General features: G+C 51.5%; 1 long non-coding RNA gene across 1 annotated transcript in view; it reads right to left on the bottom strand.

The window, feature by feature from the left end:
* Window positions 1-4,359: 4,359 nt before the first annotated feature.
* LOC129119474 (uncharacterized) overlaps window positions 4,360-8,502 on the bottom strand; it is a 4,800-nt gene continuing 657 nt past the window's right edge. The window contains exons 2-6 of the long non-coding RNA XR_013181788.1: window positions 7,983-8,047; window positions 7,303-7,366; window positions 6,588-6,663; window positions 5,690-5,811; window positions 4,360-5,257 (exon numbers count right to left, since the gene is read on the bottom strand). This is a non-coding gene — a long non-coding RNA (uncharacterized LOC129119474). The remainder of the gene's footprint in view (window positions 5,258-5,689; window positions 5,812-6,587; window positions 6,664-7,302; window positions 7,367-7,982; window positions 8,048-8,502) is intronic.

Genomic DNA, 8,502 nt, shown 5'->3' with positions numbered 1-8,502 from the left:
CACTACAATCAAACAAACCAAAGAAATAAAAGCCCTGGAAGACGAGAAACACAAACGCAATTAGAGAGATTTTAAAAACCCCGCTGCTATTAACGACACGACGCCACCTCGAACCCACCGAAACAAACGCTACACGCCCACGCTAATAAAAGCCACGGCGACAGAATTAAAATCCGAGCCGCTGCTTCACCCAACGACCCGTAGAAACCATTGCACGCCTTTAAAAACAGAATAGCCCGGCAAAAAAAAATATCCGACTACAGAACTCGATTCAAACCAAACCTTTATCGTCACCACCCGAACCGAGAACCGTACCGGTCAGGAAGAACGCCATAGCCCTTAGCGCACACCCGCTGCGACCAGAACAAACCCGTGCGATCGATCCCTACAAAGCCACCTCCGAACCGCGACACCCAAGAACTTGCGGCAGCCCAACCCCGCGCTGCCGGCCCCGGACGGAGCGCGGCTCCCGGCGGCAAAGCGGCTCCTCCGGCGGCTGCTCCGGCGCGCAGGGGCGGCGCCGCCCCGGAGAGCCCCCCCACCCCCGCCCGCTCCCCCTGCCCGGGGGGCCCCGGCGGCGCCCGAGCCCCGCGCCCGGAGCGGACAGAGCGGCCGGCACCGGCCGGGCCGGCGCAGCAGCGCCCGCGCCGCCTCTGCCGCCCTTGGCCGGCCCGGCGCCAGCTGCCCTCGGCTCCGCACGGCGGCTCGCACCGGCAAAGCGGCTCCGCCGCTGCCGCGCCAAATTCCCCGTGCGCCTCGGCACCCGCCCGGCCCGGGCCGGCAGCGCTCCCGAGCGGCAACGCTCCGGCCCGGGCCGCGGCCACAAGAAGCGCCCTCAAATGCAGCGGCACAGCCCGACTGCAGCCCTGCAAACGCCGCCAGAGCTGCGGCTTCCCGCAACTCAACCCCGAAACTGACGCCGCGGGCGGCGCTCACCTCGCTTCAACAAGGGCAAAGAAATGGCTTCTCCCCTTCAAGTTCACCCCCTGGGAGCGCAGAAAAGAAGGGGCTTTCCTCCAATGAAATCCTGCAAGCCATGTGCAAAGGGGGATTTTGACCTCCATTCAAACCCTTGCAAAGGAGGGACACCAGCGCTGTCCCCTCCATTTAAACCTTAGGATGATGAAAATGGGCTGGCTACCTTCAAATCAAAGCCATCCGATGACAACAATACTTTGCCCATTCCCGTTCAAATGGAACGCAGGGATTCCCTGTCACCCCTGGGATACCCCTAACAGCCGGGAAAAGGCAGCTTTTCCTTCAACCGACATCCTTGGAACCGCAAGCGAAAGCGGATCCCCCCCAGTTCAAACACAGACAATATTAGGAGAGTAGCTGCTTGCCTCTCCTTCATTTCTTTTGTCTTCACAAGCTCCCTTTTTGTTCCTGGGGAAGCGGGGAGGGGGGACTGCCAAGATCCAATTGAAAAGGGAAAGGACCAAAGTCCCCGCTCCAAATCCACACGCGCTCACCCGTTCGGCTGCTGCTTCCCGGCACAAAGATTCGTCCCTCGGCACCTCCTTGAAGCGATGCTCCGCGGATCCAAGCGCGTATCCAGGTGTTCGCCCAGACGCTGCCAGAAGCTCTCGCAGTCCTTCCATGAGACAGCCCCGGGAGCCCCCCCATGAACTCCTCTACTCAGCAGCTCCATGCAAAAGGCAGCTGAGGCGAAGCCTCCCCCTAAAACAGCCTCGCCCCCCCGGCAGGAGACGGCCCCTCATCATCCTCACAGCTCACACCTGGCGCTGCTCCGAGCCCCCCATCATCCTCACAGCTCACACCTGGCGCTGATGCCACTCTCCAACAGCGCCTCTCCCCGTCCAGCACACAGCCCGCTTCTCACAGACACAGAGCCAACAGAAATCTGCTCCGGGTGCTGGCTTTTCTTAGTCCGTCTGCTTCCACAATTCAGACACGGACGTGCGCTGATGGCACTGAGGGAAAGCTTTCCAGTGCACAAAACTGTCATTCTGGTAGCACGCTTTGAGACGCCTGCAGAAAAAGCAGAATCAGCGCCGCCTCCTAAGAGCCCTGCTGAGGAACCCCGCCCTCCTTGGGACACCCAATGCAGCAGAGCTCGAAAAACGAGGGCAAAAGTCAAGCTTGGAGTGGAAAAGGACAATATAAATACAGCAGCCTTTCAAGAAAGCCTTCACACAGTAATAGTGGGACCCGGTCCCATTTCTTCTTTCCTTGCTCTCTGGAATGACATCAATACGAAGTAAAAAACCCACACGAAACACAAGGCAGAGCTGGGATTTGACACGTCTTCCTTTTGGCTCTCGGGATGACAAGCGCCTCTTCCGGGACTGCGACACGCTTTGGGCGCTGGCAGAGAACGGAGGCAAAAGGTGCCAGAGAGCCCTTTCTATCGCCTTCAGCCCCTGCAGCTGTTCTGAGGGTTCCAGGGCACAGCTCGCTCCGTTCCTAGATCAAAACCTCACGGCAATATCTTCAGAACTACTACGCATCTCCAGTCGGAACCTTCTACATTCCTGTAAACAAATGAGTGCATAGAGAGGGTTTCTCCCCAGCTGAGTTTAGAGACCAATTCCTATTCTTTAGCAATACCTAGAAAACCGAATGCCTTGCCAGGTTTTAGCATCCTACACCCACTCACCCCTCCCTGTGCATTTGGTGGCAGCTTTGGGTCCCTCTGGGGGACGGCACCCAGCGTGACCCCCGCCCCTCGCCCGCCCCCCACCTGCTCCTGCACCGCCGTGGGGCTCCCTCTCCTGGGCACCTTGGGCTGCCCCCAACGGCATCAGAGCCCCGAGCCTTCACCCCGCCTTTCCCTGACCCCCAAAGAAGGCTCCGAACGAATCCGACTGCCCCGGACAGCAGCGCAGCGCTTCCCCCAAGCCCTTCCCACACGTGCATGGCCCCAGCAAGGGATTCTGCTGCAACAAGAAAGGGGGCGCAGCCCCCAGAAGGCTTGAGGTTCCTGCCCAGCCTCGCTGTCACGGGCCAGGGGCAGCGAGAGAGGGAGCGGCACAGACGGCGGCGACGGCCCGGCACGGAGCGGGGGCCGCTCTCAGCGCGATGCCGGCAAAGCCGCAGCTCCGGCGCTGTCGGCCGCGCTGCTTGAGCGGCACGGGGCGATCCGCCGAGAGCCTCCGGCCCCGCGCGGGGACTCCCGCAAGGGCCCAGGGGCGCCGGGCTCCGGCCCTCGGGGCTTTATTCTCCGGCAGCCCGAGCCCCGCGGCTGCGGGGCAAAGAAGGAAAGGGGGCACGGGAAGAGAGGAGCGAGAGCAGGGCACGACAAAGGGCGGCGAGGGAGCTCGGGCTGTGCAGGAAAGCGGCACGGGAAGGGAAAGCCCGGGACGAGGGTACACGGAGGCTGGGCACAGGAAGGAGACAGGGGGAACAGAAGGGAGTAGCGGGCTAGGGACAGGACAGGAAGGAGCCGGCTTTGCGGGGGGGAGAGGGAATGGGGGAAAGGGAGCGAGAGAAGGCGAAGACGGGGAGAAGGAAGGAGGGCTAGAGAGAGGGACAGGCGGGGAAGCCTCCCAGAGCCCCGGCTGCACCCCGAGCCCGGCCCGGCGCCTCGCCCTGCCCGGGATGCTGCGGCGCTCGGCGGAGCTCGGCTCGCTCCGGAGACGCTCGGCTCCAGTCGGCTCTTGGCGCCTCCACTCGGCTCTTGGCGCCTGCATTCGCCTCTTCGGCCGAGCTCGCCTCGCTTCGGCCCAACTCCCAGCCGCTCTGTGCCTTCGGCGCGCCTCGGCTCCGCTCGCCTCGCCTCGGCTCCCCGACGGCGGGCGGGCAAGCGCCGCCGCCTCCCGTTCAGCTCGCCCGGCTCGGGGCTCTCCCGCTGCCGCGTCCCGCGGGCGGCCCGGCCACGGCGCGGACACGACCGGGAGCGCGGGCTCGGGCAGGAGCTCATTAGGCTGGGAGCGCACTGGCGCTAAGCAGCGCGCACGAGAGCAGCAGGCTCGCTTCGCCTGAGCTCGGCTCGCTTCGCTTCAGGCAGCCTCGGAAGCCTCGCCTCGGTTCGCTCGAGGCCGTCAGGGTCGGCCGCTCTCGCCTTGCTTCGGCCGAGCTCGTGCGATTCCCCCGAAGGCGGCGGCGTTCGGTTGTGGTTTTAGAAATATCCTCCTCTATCGATTGGATCTCTCTACAGTTAGATTTATATTTCTAGAATACTTCTATTAATCCAAATAAAAACCCCATCTCTAACCAAATAAATACAAGAAAACACCTTCTTTTAAACGGTATCGAAATATTTTTATACTTTGTATAGTTATACTCACATTTATATTTATCGTTTCTTTTGATGCAATCTATTAATAATTATCTATAATATCTATAAAATTCTAGACATGTATTTAAAGTATTATCTATATTATGTATCGTATCTACTGCTGCAACTGATTTTTTCTTCTAGTTTTAAACTTTATCTGTATGTATTTATGATATCTTTCTAGACTTAGATTTCTACCTTCATATTCTTTGTATTTATCATTTTTATCATCAAAACCCTGCCTATTGACAAGTAAAAAAACCCGCTTTCTTTAACGATCTAAAAAATATTTTTATATTTATAATTTTCCTATTTCTATTTATAATTTGCTCTCTAGTACGTGATAACATACCTGCTCCTGCACCGCAGTGGGGCTCCCTCTCCTGGGCACCTCGGGGTGCCCCCAGTGGCATCAGAGCCCCGAGTCTTTACCCCCCCCCCCCTTTTCCTCTAGTTAGAAACTACACTGGAACTTTTTTCTGGAAACAAAGACATGACCTAAATCCTCTCCCCATGTCCTAGAGAGATAGATGTTCAGTTCTTAGTTGACTGGGCAGCAGTTTCTTCAATAGAATGATAAACAATATGGAAACGTTTTAGCTACAAGCAAATAGGCAAATCGGAACAAGGTCCTGGTGGCCAGCCACTGCAGTTCTTTTGAAGCAATTTTTTAAACAATCAAATACTGATACCACAAAAAATAAAGCAAAAAGCTGACTACCGGCTAAGAAAGAAGGAAAAATTAACTTTTGACGACAACAACAACATTCCAAGGACACAGGCTTTTTTCCAATCTCAGACCTTATTACTACTACCTCTCTTGGGAATTCTCATCGTGGATCCCAAAAGGAATAAATCCCTCAGCGTGTCCTAAAGCACCAAGGAGCTACCTACAAGTGAAGGTGGCTACTTTCAGTGCAGACACAGCTGATGACACAGCAGTAGCACAGTTCCGTGCTGCACAGGGATAGTACTGTCTCCTCTTCTCCAGCAGCTGACTCTCTCCTGCCATGGCTTCTGTAAATGCATCAGAGCATGACCTTAACCACAAACAGGCAAGAAAACACCATCCGAAGTCTTTCATTAAGCAGTACAAGAAGGGTTCCAAGCAGAGACCAACAGAATTTCAAGGAAGCAGTATGCAATTAAACCACCTCAGACTCGTTCAAGTATCCGGCAAAATGGAACCATTCAGAAATGACAAAGAAAACCCCCCCAAGTATTTATACAGGAGTCCTTAATGTCAGAAAGGGGATGACAGGTTATGTTCAGATAAGATGAATGTTTATTTGGATCTATAAATAAACTTCTCTCGTGGCCCTTTGCCAAAAAATAGAACCTACAAGTGAACACCTACACCTGCCTAAAGAGACCTAACGAACCCCTGGCAGCCACCGGCATCAAAGCGCAGTGGATGTTTCTAATCCAGGCTAAGGAGAACAATATCACCTTTTGTTCTCTCCAGTTTGTTTCCTCTGCAGTCCTAGCTGCTTCTTATGATTTTTACAGTCTCTGTATCTTCTCGGGCAGCGCTGAGTCTGACGACCGGGATACGAGAGTCCTTCCCTGCCCTACGGAGAGAACCAGGAAAAAAAGTTAAAAAAAGAACAGGGCAGTTTGAAGTTAATACCTCCGACGAGAAGCAGCACCCGACAAACAGAGCAACGGTGAACAAAGCGTGACACCTCCCTGGGGACAGAAGACTTACAAACTCTCCGGGATTTACAATTCCAGTAACCAAGCCCTTCAGCACAGCAGCCAAGTGTCCCATTAGGTGGTGCTGCACCAAAGCACGATCCGAGAGGTTCCAAAGAGTGAAATGCACGTTATTGTCCAAAGACGTAAAATCTTGCAAAATAACAAAACTACAATAGATCTAAACTACAGGGCAAGAGTACAAGTGTTAGCTTGAGGAGCTGGAACCATCCAGGTGAGCAACTGCTAACTGGATCCTCAACAGAGTTTGAGGAACCCTTCAGGATACAGAAGGGTTTTCCCCAGCAATGTCACAGGCCGAGTTTTGATAGAAGTGCACTTGCCAGATGCTCAGAAACGTCACCCATCCTCCTCCGGGTGTCCTGAGAGAGCTGCGAATGGCTCTCACCTGGTTTGAGCTGGTTCTGTAAGGGCTCAGGCTGAATTTCACCAGATGCAACCAAACTGGGCAACACCCAGTGGGACAGAAGGAACCCAAAGCTTGTTTTACCCAAAGCTTGGGTAAGCAGAGCTCCAGCAAATACCGAGGAAACGGACAGAACGGGGTAACAAATAATAAACATACCTTTTTTTTTTTTTTTTTTTTTTTTTCAGATGAGCAAAACAATTAAGGAGAAGGTGAAAACCTCACCATGACTGAACATTTCATCACCTGTAAGCTGACCATCCTTAGCATAGAGGACTCCAAATTTAAAATTCACCGATCCCTGGAAAATAAAACCAAATATTATTTGGTGAACAGTCAAACAGAAGACATAAAAATTTGGTTCCTCTAATCTTTGCCTACATCCTACACGTTAGAACATACATTTTATACCATCTCCTACTACACAATAATTTACCTTTAAACTTTGATAGTATAGCATAAAATCATTAACTTAGACGGGTGATCAATTATTATTAAGTTGGTGCTTCAGGTTATTTTTGCTGTCAGGTTCAAAAAAACATGACTTCTTTTTACTGTAACGAGCAATTGATTTAGAACTCATCAAAAGCCCATCCAAATACAAAGCCGTATTCACCGGACGGGTCTGTGAGCAAGAAGTAGTTAGGCTTGTACTCACCTCTTGCCCTTCAAGAACCAATAAATCCTGTCAACAGAAACAGCATCTTTAGCCCCCTCCTATTAAAGATTCTACAAGGATGATGGTTTTATTGGTGTTTAGAAGTTTGGATTTGAAATGGCCAGCTCAATGGATAAAGAGACAGTTTAAGTAGTATTAGATTATTATTATTATTCTTATTAGCTACTGGAAGAAACAAACCAGTAGGATCTATACTTAATTACTTCTATTTCCAGGAAATCATAAAGAAAAAGAACCAAACCAAAAAAAGTCACTTCCTACCTTTTGTATCTCAGGATGAAAAATGTCTCTTGGGCTCTTCTCCAGTTTCTCCAGACTCCTGGCACTGAAATGCAAATGAACGAGTGCTTTATAGGAGGGCAAGTGCACATTCCAACCCCGAACCCCCAACCGATGGCAGTTACAGCGCTTACAAAATGAATCCTTCCCAGAGCCTCTGGGAAATGGAACGGTTTGTGCAACTGCCATTTCTTCCCCAAAATACTGACTCCCAACACTTCCTAAACTGAGTTTGCATTTTAAAAACAGAAATTAGGGAGACTCAGGGTGGAGATCAGGTTGAAATTGATTTCCTTCTAAAGCACAGGGGCTCTGTTCCATCACCCTTCACTTTGGCTCCACACGGAATCACGGGGAGCATTTTAGGAGGGCTCAAGAACCAATTCTATTTCTCTCTTTTTTCTAGTGCTCTCTCTTCCTAAATAATTCAAGGCAAGTCAAATGAAAAAGGACAAGTTCAGCAGCAAATTCACACTTTTCCCCTTTGCTCAAGAACAGCCTTTAAAACCACTTCTTGCTGCCTTCAACGGTTAAGACTTGCAAAACAGTTTCGCAAGTTTGATAGGTTTATCATAAAAACCACAGAACGCAAGCTCTGAATGACAGGAAAAGGTACACAGGCAAATATCTCAGCTGATGGTGGCTTATTTGCAAACACAGACCTTAACGGACATTGCACGGAGAATGTTTCAGTGGGACTCTAAGGGAAAAATATTTTCTGAGTACCCTGTAAACAAGAAAAGCTAGGATATATTACAGGACATACCCACGTGTTCTGCATATTCAAATAGGATTATCAATAAAAACATTTAAGAAGGAAGAAAACCAAGGTAATTTTACTCAGCTATATTTACTGCCGATTTAGAGGGAAAAAAAAAAAAAAAAAGTGAACCAGAAACGCCTACAGTAGAACTTTAAACCAATTGCTTGGATAAAAGCAGCTCATGGAACATGAAGTAGAAAAAAAGCGAAACCAGTATCAGACCTGCCTATTTTCTTACCATTGCACAAGAAAATCCGACAAGCGGTAGAAAGTCACTGCCTAAAACCGATCCTAGGATGTAACCGAGAACAATGGAGGCATTTGCTAATCTAAACGGAAACCTTTTCCGGACCCTAGTGTCAAATCACACGTTTTGTCTCTCAGCAGCTCGAGGCTGGAGAGCATTTCCCCTGGGGGTC

The sequence above is a fragment of the Agelaius phoeniceus genome, chromosome 4 (assembly GCF_051311805.1).
Source record: "Agelaius phoeniceus isolate bAgePho1 chromosome 4, bAgePho1.hap1, whole genome shotgun sequence".
NCBI lineage: Eukaryota > Metazoa > Chordata > Aves > Passeriformes > Icteridae > Agelaius > Agelaius phoeniceus.
Note: the sequence above shows the minus strand (reverse complement) of the source record. Positions and strands in the feature narration are given on the sequence as shown.